The sequence below is a fragment of the Pinus tabuliformis genome, chromosome 2_2 (assembly GCF_031772625.1).
Source record: "Pinus tabuliformis cultivar Carrire ecotype Pingquan chromosome 2_2, CPIR1, whole genome shotgun sequence".
Lineage (NCBI taxonomy): Eukaryota > Viridiplantae > Streptophyta > Pinopsida > Pinales > Pinaceae > Pinus > Pinus tabuliformis.
The window spans coordinates 544395427-544411464 of NC_142300.1; the positions used below are offsets into that span (position 1 = coordinate 544395427).

Here is a 16038-nt window from a genome sequence, read left to right on the forward strand (position 1 = left end):
AATGGGGGGGGTAAGACCCTCTGTAGAAGCATTATATTAACCCCAGTACAACAATATTCACAATATATACAATAGTCCACAATATATACAATAGTCCGATGATTACAATAGTTGCGTCAAACTGACAGCAGCGCAACATGTATCTGTGGGTCGAACCCAGGTGGGGAGGCAAATAGCGCACCATCTGAGCCACGCAGGATATCGCCCATGTACAAATAATGCTCAACCTACAAGCAACACAGTGGCTGCAAACATTGGATTTAGAAAAACACGACATTCTAGTGTCAACGTTGTCATTTTTTTGGCTACCTTATAGAGGCTTGTCCAAAGTAGACAAACCAATTGTCGAATCTCAAGAAACCCCACACAACTCCCTCAACTAAGGAGGATGAGGATTTTCAGCCACTCAGTATTGAAGAACAAAGACATCTGGGAAGAAAATCTGAAAAATGGGGATGCCAAAACTTAAAACAATCGAGGCTAGAGAGGCGCCGCTGGAAATAGGACAATAATCTAGACCAGGAATTATGGGCTCCTTGGCCCATTATGCTATAAACAACCACCCTTACTCAAAGGAGCCCAAAGAATTCAGAAGCCTAAAGCTTACATAGTTCCTCATTTCTCTCCAAGTTACCACCCCTTTTCCGATGTCTTTTTTAAAGACTTCTTGTAGTTAAAAATGCCAAAATCGATTGCTCTGATGTTTACTCATGTGTCTTTTACAACACATGAAAAGAGAAATTGGACCCAAGACAATATGTCATGGTTGTCTGCAAATGCAGTTCTATTATAAAACAATGGTTTCCAAAATGAATGTAGGTCTATCATAAAACAATGTTTCCAAAATGCATGTGGTTCTAACATAAAATAGTGTTTCCATAATGAATGCAGTTCTAACATAAAACAATGTTTCCATAATGAATGTGGTTCTAACATAAAACAATTTTCCCAGAATGAATGTGGTTCTAACATAAAATAGTGGTTTCCATAATTTAATTTGGCCACAGTTCCAATCTCATCCAATTCAGTGTGGGTAAAGATCATCAAAACCCTCATTCATTTCTAGGTGGAAGCCTTTTGAAAGAACATGAAACTGTTATGGCACAAGGGTTGAAGAAGCCTTGTCTACCTATGCCAAAATTTTCATGAAGATACATATAAGAAAAAACTCGCCAAAATCTAATAATGCTCAACCTACAAGAAACACAGTGGCTGCAACCATTGGATTTAGAAAAACACGACATTCCAATGTCAACACTGTCATTTTTTTGGCTACCTTATAGAGGCTTGTCCAAAGTAGACAAACCAAGTGGTGAATCTCAAGAAACCCCCCAAAACTGCCTCAACTAAGGAGGATGAGGATTTTCGGCCACTTTAGTATTGAAGAACAAAGACATCTGGGAAGAAAATCTCAGAAATGGGGACGCCAAAAGTTAAAACAATCGAGGCTAGAGAGGCACTGCTAGAAATAGGACAACAGTCTAGACTAGGAATTATGGGCTCCTTGGCCCATTATGCTACAAACAACCACCCTAACTCAAAGGAGCCCAACGAATTCAGAAGCCTAAAGCTTACATAGTTCCTCATTTCTCTCCAAGTTACCACCCCTTTTCCGATGTCTTTTTTAAAGACTTCTTGTAGTTAATATTGCCAAAATCAATTGCTCTGATGTTTACTTGCTTGCTACAGGACATATTTGGGGCAGCTTGTAGCTTGATGATTTGAACCCAACTTGAATGGTACAACAAAGCTTTGTTAGCTATCTGTTCCTCTGCTTCTTCATGAACAGAGTGTTCAAGGCCACTTCTTGAGATTTTTGAAAGGATTTGCTCAGGAGTTTTTCATCTTAAGACAAGTATCTTCTTTGATGATAAATGATATGCCCCTATGTCATAGTATTTCCTCTTAATAATATTGATATGCAGTGAATTTCAATAGAGACAGTTAAATGACAATTAATTTCATCATTCCATCACTCTATTAACTCTTTTCGAAAACAATCTAGCAGAAATAAATGTACAGTAACTTACCAAGGCAACAAAAAAATGGGCCACAACATTCGATGATCTAACAAGTTTAGACTGCATCCATGTTTTTCTGACAGCCATCCAGTCTCCAAAGTGGTTGCCTGCAGAGAGTATCCCAATGAAAAGATCCACTGGACCTTCTGGCAAAGGTGGAGCTCTCCATTTTTCTGACATGTCTAGAAGTCTTTGAGGTGAAAAGCTTGGATGTGAGACAAGCAAGGAAGCAGAAACAACTGTATGCACATCAATGTCACCATTTACAGAGAAGCCAGTGGCATCTTCAAGCACAAATCCATGGTCCAACCACGTATAAATTTAGTGCATACATTAATTTATACTAATGCCATAAAGTTTCTTGAATCTAAAAAAAAATAAAATAATAAATAAATAATAATAATAATAATAATTAAATTAAATAAATAAATAAAATTAAAAAATTACTATGCAGGCTTAACATGGATGTCATATACAATTGTCACATTAGTAACCTTGTGAAGCAAGTGGAATCTTCAAGCACAAATCCCTCGTCCAACCACGTATAAATTTAGTGCATACATTAATTTATACTAATGCCATAAAGTTTCTTGAATCTAAAGAAAATAAATAAATAAATAATAAAAATAAAATAAAAATAAAAAATAAAAAATAAAAAATAAATAAATAAATAAAATAAAAATTATTGTGCAGCACTCGCTTAACATGGATGTCATATACAATTGTCACATTAGTAACCTTGTGATTTTGAATTTTCTTTAGTGTTCATTCAAGCCTCTAGAAAAGCATGAGCTTAAGTCTATTTCACAATTTTCGAACTACACTCTAGAATTGTAATATTGTGCACTGATTAGTTTGGCAGAGAATCAAAATTTACAGATGGCAGTGTATAAAAATGGGGCTACAAGAACTCTGTAGAATGCACTAGCTTTTGTGAATGCAAATATTATGCATAATATTCATATATTTGAGTACTCAAACAATTGACGCATGGGGTTCACAAAGTTAAAAAAATGTTTAAAGATAAAGAAATCAGAGGCGGGAAAGTAGTGGAGAACCCTCTTTGGCAACCAGTCAGAGTTTCTCCATAGGTTCGGAGAAAAGACAGAGCCTGAGTTGTAGGTAAACCTCTTTATTGCATTTTTTCTGACCCATCTTAACAACTGCATCAATGGCGGCTTCTAGGGTTTCGACAGAATTATCGTGAACATAGTCCACCAGAACCGCTTTGAAGGCCATGGGAGCAGAGTACTTGCGTCTGCCCAACATAATTTCCGTCAAGTAACGGGAATCAACCTTGCTCCTAATGATGGACATGCCGCTGGGAGGAATGACGAAACCCACGTCTACCTCGCTCATATAGAGAAACCCTCTATCCTTTCTCATGAATCTGTAGTCATGGGCTAACGCGAAAATGAATCCCCCTACAGAAGCATGCCCACAGACGACGACAATTGACGGTAACTTCAATTCCATGAGGGTTGTGACGAGCTGCATGAATTTGAGGTCGAGGATCTCAAATCGATCCTCTCTACTGCGAGCTTTCGGTGTTGTGCGATGCAAATGTGTCGCTTATCATTTTCTCCAGCAGAGGAAGCTCGTTATAATTGTTCAATAATTGTTTCAATCTAATGGCAGAGGATTCTTTAATCGTCTAACATAATATCAGGCGCTGCAAACAAGTACACCATGGCAGCTAGGAGAGTTGTTTTAAAAAAAAATACCTTTTAATACTTTTGGAGCCTTTCTAAAAAATACATAAACACTTTTTTTAAATTCCTTTTTTCACAACATAACATAAGATTATTTTTAAACAAAAATGAATCACCTTTATTTTAGAAATCCTTTGAGACAAATTTGTTAAAACAAAGGTGTTTGCGGTACTAATAAACCGCACCTAAATCACAATTATTTTAAGAAAGCCTTTGAAACAAATTTGTTAAAAAAGGGTGTTTGCCTTACTAATAAATTGTGCCTTTACCTTTTTATGCAAACTGACTTTGTGCCGACTTCGTGCTCCAAATGAGTTTTCAACTGTGATATGCTGATCTCAGCGATGTTTTAATGGGTGCGTTGAGCACAATGATTATATTGGAGACATAAACAATAAATGAATGATTGCAGTGATTGAATTAAATTGGACAAAGTGAAAACTGAATTAAGATGCCTAGGATGATACTTGGATGGACGGTTAATAGGTTGTTGAAATTAAATTCTCCAATAATATTTAGTTATGATCCAACAAAACCATTTGAACCAAATTCCTTACCAATTTTATATGGTGCCTGAAGGCTGTATTTTTCTTGTTCCAATCCCACTTCTTCTTCCACATAAGCATGATCGTTTTCAACTCTAAGGTGTTTTACAAGCAATAAACCAAGCAAAAACTAATATAATACAAATTATTGCTAAACTCAATATTAAGCAGTCACAACAAATTTTGTTCCAAGATTAATTTGAACAATTGGAAACAAAATGCAATGTTTTTTTCAGAAGAAAAAATATGTTGTCTTTTATATATAAAAAGAGAGAATCCATATATAAAATACGTCGTCTTTTATATATAAAAAGAGAGAATCCATATATATAGTTTTTAGTTCATATATATAGTTTTTCATCTAATGAAGTTTTGTTTTTCTCATGTAATATTTATTACTTACAATCTGTCAAAATAGACTTTTAAGAGAATTATAGTATTTTAGAGGCATGAATAGTCCTTTCAAAAAACATATTAAGTATTCAAAACCAAAATTAGTAAGATTAGAAGATATTAAAATTGTCGAAGTCAATCTTGTTGTCATGAATGCATGAAGTATATGAGATGACCCCTGAAGTTCTTGTCACACCTCTTTTAAATACCACATCTGCAACATGGTTTTGCTCCAGAAAAATGTGTAAAAAAAAATGTGTCAAAAGTAACCCACCATATATCAAATGGGCTTTCATCGAGTATGACATCCTTGGAGGTTGAAAGCAATTTATCCTTTATAGTGTGCTCTTTCATTGGTTACGATAGATCCATCGAGATTTTAAGTGTATCTTCTGCGCACTCCATGTTCAATCTACGACACCCACCAAGTTATTATAAGAATTATTAAATTCGAACAGAAACCCAAACAAAATTGGAACGCTCTTTTATAACCCAAGAATAATTCATCTCTGACATCGTGACTGTAGTTGATTTGTGGAGCCAGATGCATCATAAATTTGTGTCTCCTTAGGATACCCCATTGCCTTCAAGATAACTGCAACTTCACCTGGTTCAAGTGGACATCGACACTCTTTTCATTTCTGCAATGCTAGTGGCCATAAGTGGGAACCATTTTTATAACGGCGAGGCCACTCTTTTTGTCTATAATCAGCCATCATTGTATTTTCAGCAACGGAGCCATATTTTTATGTACTTTGAGCTTTGAAACCTCTTGTAGAATAAAAACTATCTTCTACACAAATACCCGACTGATAAAGTGAAAATAGTCCAAAAAAGAACACTAAAATAGAGTGGCAAATAGGAAGTTGGGGTTATAAATAGACATTGATTTAAAGGTCCAGTATATATAGTTGTATTTGCAGAAAGATTATACTGTGGAATTTTTAACTTTCAAGGCCCGTCATTAATTACCCTTATTTGATACGGACATCCAAACAGTATACCAATAAATAAGTGCACACATTGGCCAAAGTTACGAAACCTCTTCTCATGAGAATTAAAGCAGGTAGCTTACGTGAAAACTTTTCTTGCATTTCAGCACATGGATTCCATGAAGTTGTTGCGGAAGTTGTTGCGGAGTGTGGATTCTCACTAATTGTTAGGGAAAACATAACTATGGAATATAATTACTGAAAATTTCAATAAGGTCAGAGACAAGCCATATGTTACTTTAATTAGACTAAGGCTTATTCTAATAGAACCTTCAGTCAAGTTAGAGCTAAAGCAAAATTAATTTCAAGCAGAGATAATTATCTCCCTTCGCCGATGCAATTTCAGTAGACGGTAAAGAGGCTCCCAAAATTAAGATTTGATTACAATAACCGGAATAAAATCATAACCTCGTGATCCTAAAAGCCAGTTATGGTCATATTTGTTAATTTGAATAAACTTTTTCATAAAGTGTGTTTAACAGAAACCTAATAGCCTGGGAAGAAGAAACGACCTACAAATTTACTTAATTAAAATCTAGCTTATTCTAGATTTATTAAAAACTTGCATAAAAGCAAAAGCGCAGTCAATTCTATAAATCTGCAGATGCAATCCTGCATAGAAAATTACTTTTCCTGATCCATAAAAGCAAATTCATGGGTTGATTGGTGAAACAATTACAGTCTGGAAAGAAAATGAACTTACATGTGGACAACGGAGAACAATTCCTTCTTGCACAAATATGGAGGATTTTGCACAGATCGCGTGGATTACTTCTCTATTGAACTCTGATCTAGGTTAATACAGTCGTTATCTCCATGTAAATATACTCCAACCTAACAAATGACTAACCGTTGGTCCCGATTTGTTAAAACCCGGTAACTTAAGTGTGATTACATGGCTAAATACAGTGTAGATGCTTACCAAATGGTTCCAGATGGGCGGCAGCGAGATGAATCCTGCTAACAGAAGAGCGCAGAGCAATGCTAGAGAGTTTTCTGAAGACCTCGCGGAGAGCCTGTCATCTTTCCAGAAGTAAAGAGAGAGATTTCATCCTCTGAATTTCAGGTTATGGAGTTCTTCTTTCTCTTCTTATTCTTTGATTTCTGCTTCCTCTTTAGCTTGCTTGGATGGCGAAGATGAGGATCCTGAATGCCTCATTTCGACTAGGCCTAAGTCCATCGTTTATGTAATGCAGCTATGTTGTTGTTTACCACAAAAATAGAAGCTCTCATGTATGAATTATCTTCACTGTGACTTGTGTGGGTAGAGACAACAACTTTCCATGGCAGATATGTTTCCCTTGTTTGGTGCGAGATCGTCTTACCTACGAAATGTTTCCAAATGAGCAGACAGTAAATTTAGGTTTGCTAATTAGAACTGTAATAAAAAAATTGTAACTGTAATACCCGTCTTCAACCATATGGTTGAGGGTATTTCAATTGTCTACTGCCAAAATCAGTGATACACAACTGCACACATAGGGAGTTCTTCTCCGAGAGAACGCCTTACGCTGTGATTACTGAAGACTAGTCTAACTTGTAAATGTATTGGGAGATATTTTGAGATATGAAATAATGGCCTACCACTATAACATAAATAATCGTTAAACGGATTCAGGTTCAATTTTATGTACATAGTCCACAGTTGCGGATTATGCTTAATATTTTTGGAGTTAACGCTTTTGAAGATGATTTAATTAATTAATTTAAAAATTATTTTAATAATTCTGGTTTATTTTAATGGAATATTGGTTAGGAAATTTATATATATAAATAGTTATAATAAATTTTTATAGATAATAATAAAATTACTAAAATAATTAATTTATTTATAAAAAGCCAATATAAGAATAGAAGCTTAATTTGGCTTGGAGTATGCCGTAAAACTGCTTCTACTTGGCTAAGAGCTCGTCTTCCTCGGACGTAAGGAAACAGGTTAACGGCCCAAGACCCAGAGGCATCTGGCAGGAGTGAAAGCCTGCTCCCTTACGGACCACCAGCGGGTTATTACAGGTGGCATGGTTTTCCTTGATAACAGTGATGAGTCAAACCGACATTCGCGGATAGCAACCAGAGATGGCTGTCCTCACTGTTGGTTTGACACCCGAGTTTGATAGGTTTTGCCACCTTCGGAAAAAAAAAAAAGAATAGAAGCTTAATGTTAAAGTTTGAAAATATTGTTTAATAGCCAGTATTAATTGCAATAAGTGGTTTTTCAATTTTATGTCCATAGTTTACAGTTGCGGATTATGTTTAGTATTTTTGGAGTTAAAGCTTTTGAATCACACTAGTTGGTTCGAAACGCTTCAACAAAGTTTTTCTACATATGATTTATGCCAAAATTATTTTAATAATTAGTCTGTTTTAATATAATATTGGTTAGGAAATTTATATATAAAAAATAGTTATAATAAATTTTTATAGATAATAATAAAATTATCTAAAATAATTAATTTATTTATGAAAAGTCAATATAAGAATAGATGCTTAATGTTAAAGTTTGAAAATATTGTTTAATAGCCCCTATTAATTGCAATAAGCAGTTATGAATGTGGCATTGTATTGTGCAATATTAATCTCTAAATCATAGTTTAATTATATGTTTTTGAAAAATAGTTTATGACAAATTATTGAAAAATACACATTTTTTTTAAGTTAAACATATAAATTAGTAATGATTAATAAATAAATTAATATATAATATTTTTTTATTAAAAATTGATAATATATAGTAAATCGTGTTTTTAATTATTATTATTATTATTTAAATTTAAGGTTTTTTTGTTTGTGGGACAAGGGACCCATCTCGTGCAACGATATGACTGCTAAGTCTAAGAAGGCATACATAGTCTACCCTCTCTGGTTTTGAACTTATGACATATTAGGAGGAAACACATTCTCTTAACCATTAGGCCTACTCAAGTTGTATGCCTTAATAGAAATAACGTTTATGCTCAAAAGATTATCCAACATCATTATGAATCCTTATCACATTTTAGATGTTGGGTTGTGTTATATTCTTTCCACGACTAGCCTACATAGTTAACCAGGGGGTTAGAGGGGCAACGATGCCCCCCTTTCGTTGCGTCGACTATGCAGCAGGGGGGGTCACATGGGGCTTGAGGGGGGCAGTTAGCCCCCCTCTACAGGGTCTGGGGCGGTGCCCCGGGGAAATATTTTTCGGACCCTATATTAGGTTGGTAGACTTACCTATGGTTTTGTGCATGGTTTTCGCACATGGTTTTGGACGCGATGGTTTTCGGTCCATGGTATTGGATGCTTCGGCATGTATAAATATGTATTGTAACATTGAAAGGAACATAATGAAAAATCAAGCTGACAGTCTCGGTTTTGGGATCCAGGGGAAAATCTCTGTGTATATGTGTTTTATGTGTTATGCTCTCGCATTGTTTATTTTCTGTGTTTTAGAAATCGTATGCAGGTAATTTATGTACGGGGTTAAAACCTACATTTGGTATCAGAGTTGTTTTGGCTTCAAGGGGACACCTTTGTTGCTGAGGGGTTTCGCTCGGGCCTGTGGTAAACCCTGTTCAGTGGGAGATCTGCGTGATCGATTCTGGTGGTGAAAGAAGATGGCGGGCAATGGAAAGATAGAGATCAGGGAATTTAATGGTCAGAGTTTTGAGTTATGGAAACTTGATATGGAGGATCTGTTGGTGGATAAAGATCAGTGGATCACGGTAAATCCATGTACTAAACCAATGGGAGTGTCCGATGAAGAATGGAAGAAGTTGAATCGGAAGGCTAAGAGCACAATATGATTGTGTGTCTTAGATTCGGTATTGTTGAATGTATCAGGGGAAGCTACGACGAAGGCTTTGTGGGACAAGTTAGGGACTTTGTACCAATCTAAGTCTCTGGTGAATAAACTGTTCCTATAGAAAAAGTTGTATAACCTGAGGATGAAAGATGGAGACTCGGTGACAGAACATCTAAATGCATTTAATACTGTAGTAAGTTAGTTATTATCTGTTGATATTAAAATTTAAGATGAAGATAAGTGCATCAGTTTGTTGTGTTCTCTACCAGATTCGTGGGATAATCTGGTTATTGCAGTAAGTAGCAATGCAACTACCTTGCAGTTTGATGAAATAGTCTCATCCTTACTAACGGAGGAGATGAGACGGAAAAATATGGAGAGCCAAAATGGTGATGGGTTGTCTGTACGAGGACAGTCCCAGAAAAGAAACAAAAATAAGTCATTGAGTGGGAGATCTAAATCTAGAGGGAGATCTAAATCTCCAGGAAAACCTGTAAAGGTGGTTTGCTAGAAATGCGGAAAGGAAGGGCACTACAAAAGGGACTAAAAATCTAAAGCTCCTGACAAAGGAAATGGATTTAATGATGCTCCTTCTGCAAAGGCGAAAACCACCTCAAATGATGGTGGGGATGTGTACTTGGCTTCTTCAAGTACACATGTAGATCATGAGGCATGGTTGATTGACTTATGTGCATCATTTCACTTCACTCCTCATAGAGAGTGGTTCTGCAAGTATGAGAAATACGATGGTGATGATGTCTTCTTAGGGGATGATAGGGAGGCTAGAATCATTGGTCGAGGAAAAGTAAAGTTGAAGTTGCAAGGTGGAAGGGTTAGAACACTTCCGAGTGTTCTGCATATTCCTACATTGGCCAAAAATTTGATTTCCGTAAGCAAGATGGATGATGCAGGTGTACAAACAGTGTTCGAGAAGGCTACCTGTAAGATGGTTCGGGGAGCACTGTTATTAATGCAGGGAATTTGGATTGGAACTTTGTACAAGCTACAAGGTAGCACTATTGTTGATGGGTGCAACAGTTCCATGGTTCCTGAAAGTGGAGCAGAAAATCCAGTGGTCTTTGGAGAGAAGACCAACTTGTGGTAACAAAGGCTTGGACATTGATGAGCCTCATCATTGAATAATTATATGGGCCTTAATTGTCCTTAATTCACCTCCTAGCTTAGTCAAATCAACTATTCTCACAACTTATCACATACTTTTGATTATATTTTGTTTATGAGATGAGTTAGAGTTGGATATTTTGCTTTGTGGTCTAAAGTGCATGCAGGAATAAAGGATAAAAGCAAGGAAAAATGCAGGCATAAAAGATAAAAGCAAGGAACGATGGCAAAGACCTTGGTCAAAACTCGAATGGGACAAGGGAGAGTAATTATAGGAGGTAAATCCTCCTCATTTACTACCCCTCCATTCGAATATTCCTCCATCATCCAAGTGCAAAAAACCATCACTTTGAAAACTAGAAGATAGCCAAGCAAGTGAAAGTGACAGAAACTAGTTTATCAAATTTATAAGTAGAGAGGCTTAGGACCTCATTAGGATTTGGACTTCTATTGTAAAACTCTATTTTATTTCTGAGATGCAAAGACTTGTGACAGTTTTCTTTGTAATCCATGGTTTTTATAATAAGAATCCGTTCTATTTAAGCCAGCTCTGAGTTAACTCCAAGGGCTAAAGCTCTTGGGTTAGGACCCGACTCAAGCAGCCAAAGCTCCTCTTTATTGTACATGTATGCTAGCATAGTTTCCTGGTTTTCATTGTTCATTTGCTTAAATAGATTCCTGGTTATGTTTATTTGTTTAAATAGCTTTCTGGTTCTGTTTAGTTGCTTAAGTAGGATTCATGGTTTTTCTGGTTATTTGCTTAGGTAGCTGCATTTTCATTACAGTAGCGTAGAGTAGATCGGTTGTGTTGTAGTTTACTTCCATTTGGGCCTATTTTCAGTTTACAGGTTAGCTAGGCGAAAAATATCACTAGCAGGTTGTGCGCAAGTGTCTCGACCTCATCTCCTCCTTCTATGACCATGACTTGAGGAAGAGACCCTTCAGTAGCCCCAAAAACACAGGTCTTTGGTTCTCGCATGGGCTATGGAGTTCACTATTTAATATAGTTATTTGTTCACCTGCACTAGTTTTCTCTGTCATTTTCATTTTGAAACCGCCTCTAGCACGTTCATCCTTCATCGCTTCCTCATCATCCGATCACCAACAAACCTTCACAATCACCATTTGATTCATTATTTTCTCCAACTGCTGCCTCACGTGGAGTCCACCACTTGCTTTATGAGCTTTAAGTCCCCACCATCGATCTTCCTCGCCTGATCCGACGGCTGTCGCTTCACCTGATCACCAACTAGCTTAGTCGATCGCCACCGTTGATCAGCCTCGCCTGATCCAACGGCCATCGCCCAATCTCGCACGGATTAGTGCACAAACGTTATCCGCCCGAAAGCACGTGAGAAAAATGGTTTCTCGTTCTACGTGTTGCACAGTAAGGCTAATCGTGTGAAATTTCAAAATACTGCTTACAGCCTGAAGGGTGCGTGAGAAACTACTTATCGCCTTAGAAACCCACTCCCTCATTTCCGCACGTTTCTTTTACCCAGGATATGATCTCCACCATCCATCTCTTGACTTCACCTGCGCAATAAGATCTTAGTCATTCATCACTCCTGTTAGCCTCATTCGTTCATCTCTTGACTTCACCCGCGCGATTAGATCTCGGCCATTCATCTCATGTTAACCTCATTCGTCCATCCACTCACCTAATCCCTCGCGAAACGATCTCCGATGTTCATCTACTTTGTTCCCTTGTTCGTCCATCCATTCACTTAAGCCTTCGTGATAAGATCTCCATTATTCATCCTATTAGTTAACCTTGTTCGCCCATCTATCTACGTAACCTCCTGCGATCCAATCTCCACTGTTCATTTGCCTTTCACCCGACTGACCCAACGGTTCTTATGCATTATTGTTCCCTCACGTCCTCCTTTCACTAATTTCGTCTTCCGAATTCTCTTTCCCTTGAAATCCGAGTTAGTTTAGTTCTTTGCTTACACCCTAGTCTAGTTTTGATGCTCTTTACTTCTGCAACTTAGATAATTAGCATTATATTAGTGTTAATTTAGCAATTCTACTTAGCATAGTTGTTTGATTGGTTAGTTAGGTTATGGTATGGTTTAAGTATTTCATTATGTTTTCTTCATTACTGCAGTAGAGTAGCTCTCTCTTAGGATATATTTGCTCTTCTTCCATCAAAGAGTTAAGCTTCTTCTGACCCTATAGAATTCTGGCTTGGAACCCCTAGGGTCTCTTGCCAGATGAGCAGTGACAACAAGTAGTACCTTCACTTTTACTTGTGCATATAGCACTGTCACCTCCAAGTTTGTACGAACCTCGGGTTGATAAGTAAAGCTGGTAGCCCTGGGAGTTGCAGCATTCTTATTGCAATACCTAGGCTCATCACTTTTTGGCATCGTTGTCGGGGAGGTGTCAGAGTAGAAGTGATTACTACTCTTTTCTTCTATTTTCTAGTTTCCAACTTTCTTCCATTAGTTTGTTTCTACAAAAGTAATCTAGTTTCTTCCTTTCTTTCAGTTGTCATTATCTGCTTTCCTTCCATTCTGCAAGTAGAATTTCAATCTCAAAAACAAAAACAAAAAAAATTCTCCAAATACCAACCCACCCCCCATTTGATAATGTGGTGCAATAAGAGCCACATCACCATTCACTCTTGCAGGTAGAAGAAGAAAATGGCAAAGAATGTAGAAGAAATGGATGAAGATGATGACAATGAGGAAGGTCCTCTTGGATTTCACATTCAAGATACTAATGGTAGTGTGCACATGAAGAACATCCCTCCATCTTTTCTTCCAAAATTTCATGGTCTAAGGACAGAGGATCTGAAAACCTTTCTCTTTGAATTTAAAATTATTTGTAGATCTTATGGTTACCTATCAAAAACTCAAAACCTAAGATTGTTTCCAACAACTTTGAAGGATAGAGCTCTTAGATGGTTCATGAGTTTAGGGACTAATTCAATAAGATCATGGAATGATATGCAAAAGATATTTCTAGACAAATATAAATATCATGATCTTAAAGAAGAAATCTTTAGAATAAATCAAAGAGAAGATGAGAGTCTAGAGGATCTAATAGAGAGGTTCATGTACAATATTAAGAGGGAAAAACTACATCGTTTATTATCTGACACACTAAAAACCCTCTTATGTAGAACAATTAGGGATGAATGGATTGATCTCCTTAATATCATGAGTAAAGGTGGTGTATACCAATTATCATTTGAGGAAATATGTGAAACATGCAAACACATATCAAGAGGAAAAGCAAGAGTAGGTAAATCAACATCAAGATTAGTTAGTCAGGCTAAACTTGTAAATTTTTTTGATGATTTTAAAGCAGAAATTCTTAGCAATCTAACAAAACAAGTGGAAATTTTAAGAATGCAAGATGAAGGAAAAGAAAATGTTGATATTTGTGTTGGAGAATCACAAGATGTTAGACATTGTCCATCATTACCAAGGTTGAAGAAATTTCACCAGGAGGACAATGGACCAAGTCCATTGTCAATGCAGCAATGTTATGTAGCTCCAAGAGGACCATGGCAGCTTATTCAGCCTGATATGACGCAAGAGCATAATTCAGAATTTCAGGCTTATGCACATCCACCTCCAAGTAGTTGGAACACACCTTTTCCTTGGCAACATTAGCAATCACAACCCCAAAACCAATCTTAGCAACAAGCTTGGCAAGGAATTTATGGGAACCATCGACAATATCCTCCATACCAAACTTCATGTTATCCTTACCATTCACCTCCACCACAACCACAACCCCATCCACGTCCATCTCAAATATACACTCCCACTCAACTACCTGTACCACCATTTCCAAACCCACACATTGAAGTAGTTCAATCCACTTACAATGCTAAGATACAACACTTCCAAACATCTCCTCTTGAGGTCAATGGTATTCACCATAGCTCAGGAAGAGTATTGCAAAAAAAGAGATTCTCCTAATATCATTGAAGGACAACATACATAAGAAGAAGATTCAAAAGAGAAGATCAAGAACCATGGGCTGCATTTGATGAAGAGCAGACAACAAAATCAGAGATTGAGAAAGCTCCCTCATGGTAACCATCAAATCCTCCATATGTTCAAAAGAACAATCAGCAAAAAGAGGAAAATTTGAAGGTCATGAAAGAAGGAGACATCCAAGATGATCCAAATCAGCAAGCGGACTAGGGATATCACAACTACATTGAAATATGGTTCCAGACAGTCACTAAGTTGCAACATCACTCTCTTCCTCAAATATGCTTGATCCTTTCAAAGTTAAATCATTTGGGCTCTGAAATCCAGGTACACGTCAAAGCATACATTTCAAACCTCCACATCATCTTGTCTATCATCTTGATGTGCACCTGGCTCCATTGGAAGTATTCTTATACTTGAAAGTTATTTTGTTTTTCAAGTAGGGTAGGGTAGAAAAGAAAAAAAAGAATAAGAAGATCCCTGGGTGAAAACTTTCCTTGAGGCGCCCAGGGCAAATATCTAGGGTGAAAACCTCTCTAAGGCAGCCTAGGTGTTTTTCAAATAATAATAATAATAATAAGACATAATTGTTCTTTGCAAGTGGGTGAGAAAGACAATCAGGGAGCAAAGAGAAGATCCAAAGGGAACCCTACCTCACATATATTCATCTCCTCCACTCATTACCATGCATCCATCCATCAATTCTATTGTTTTTCACTTCATTGCTTCAATTTGGTGAAGGTTGTGTTTTCTAACAGAATCACCTCATCCATTTCCATCATCCCTGCGTCCACAAACACTCCTACTCCCTCTGTCCATTCATTACAACATCCTCACAGCACCATCCAGCAACAGGATCAAGAAATTATAAGGGAGACACCAAACATTGATAAGTGGTAATCCAGGAGCTCCATAACAACAGCAGCATTAGATCCAGGAGCTCCACAGTAGCAACAACAACAGATCTTCAGTCACAGACACCTCCAAAAGCCAAGAAACCATCAGCAGACAGAAGAGGAGGAAGAAGAATGACCATCAGCAGCACCTCTGATCTTTCACAACTGCAGCATGCCATCAAGACCATAGGGAAGTATCCTACTCACTCACTCATATGCATCATTTGATCAAAAGTTGTAAAGGTTAAGAGGTAGTTGGTTTATAAGTGAAAAGGTGGCAAAAAGAAATTCTTTAATAAGTCAAAAAGGAATGCAAGAGTCCATAGATACAGTGTTGTTATGGAAACCATTTGAGAATGCTTGAAGAATTAAGATTTGGGGTAGAAACACCAGTTCACTAAAGACTTAGCATACCCTATTTCTTAATGCAATCACTCATAGACTCCAGTAACAAAGTAACGGAAGGAAATTCCCAGTAGTTATTTCACCATGGGTTGATCAAGATCCTCATTAAGGATGCCCTCCAAAGCCTCAAGATCCCCATAACATGGTTAGTCTTCAGAAAGTTACCAGCAGAGGATGAAATCAAAACCCTCACCTATGATGTTAGTCCTTCTGTC

At 37.1% G+C, this 16038-nt stretch overlaps 1 pseudogene; it reads right to left on the minus strand.

Moving 5' to 3' along the window:
• Positions 1 to 3053: 3053 nt before the first annotated feature.
• Positions 3054 to 11867, minus strand: LOC149193774 (enoyl-CoA delta isomerase 1, peroxisomal-like; annotated as a pseudogene).
• Positions 11868 to 16038: the final 4171 nt, after the last annotated feature.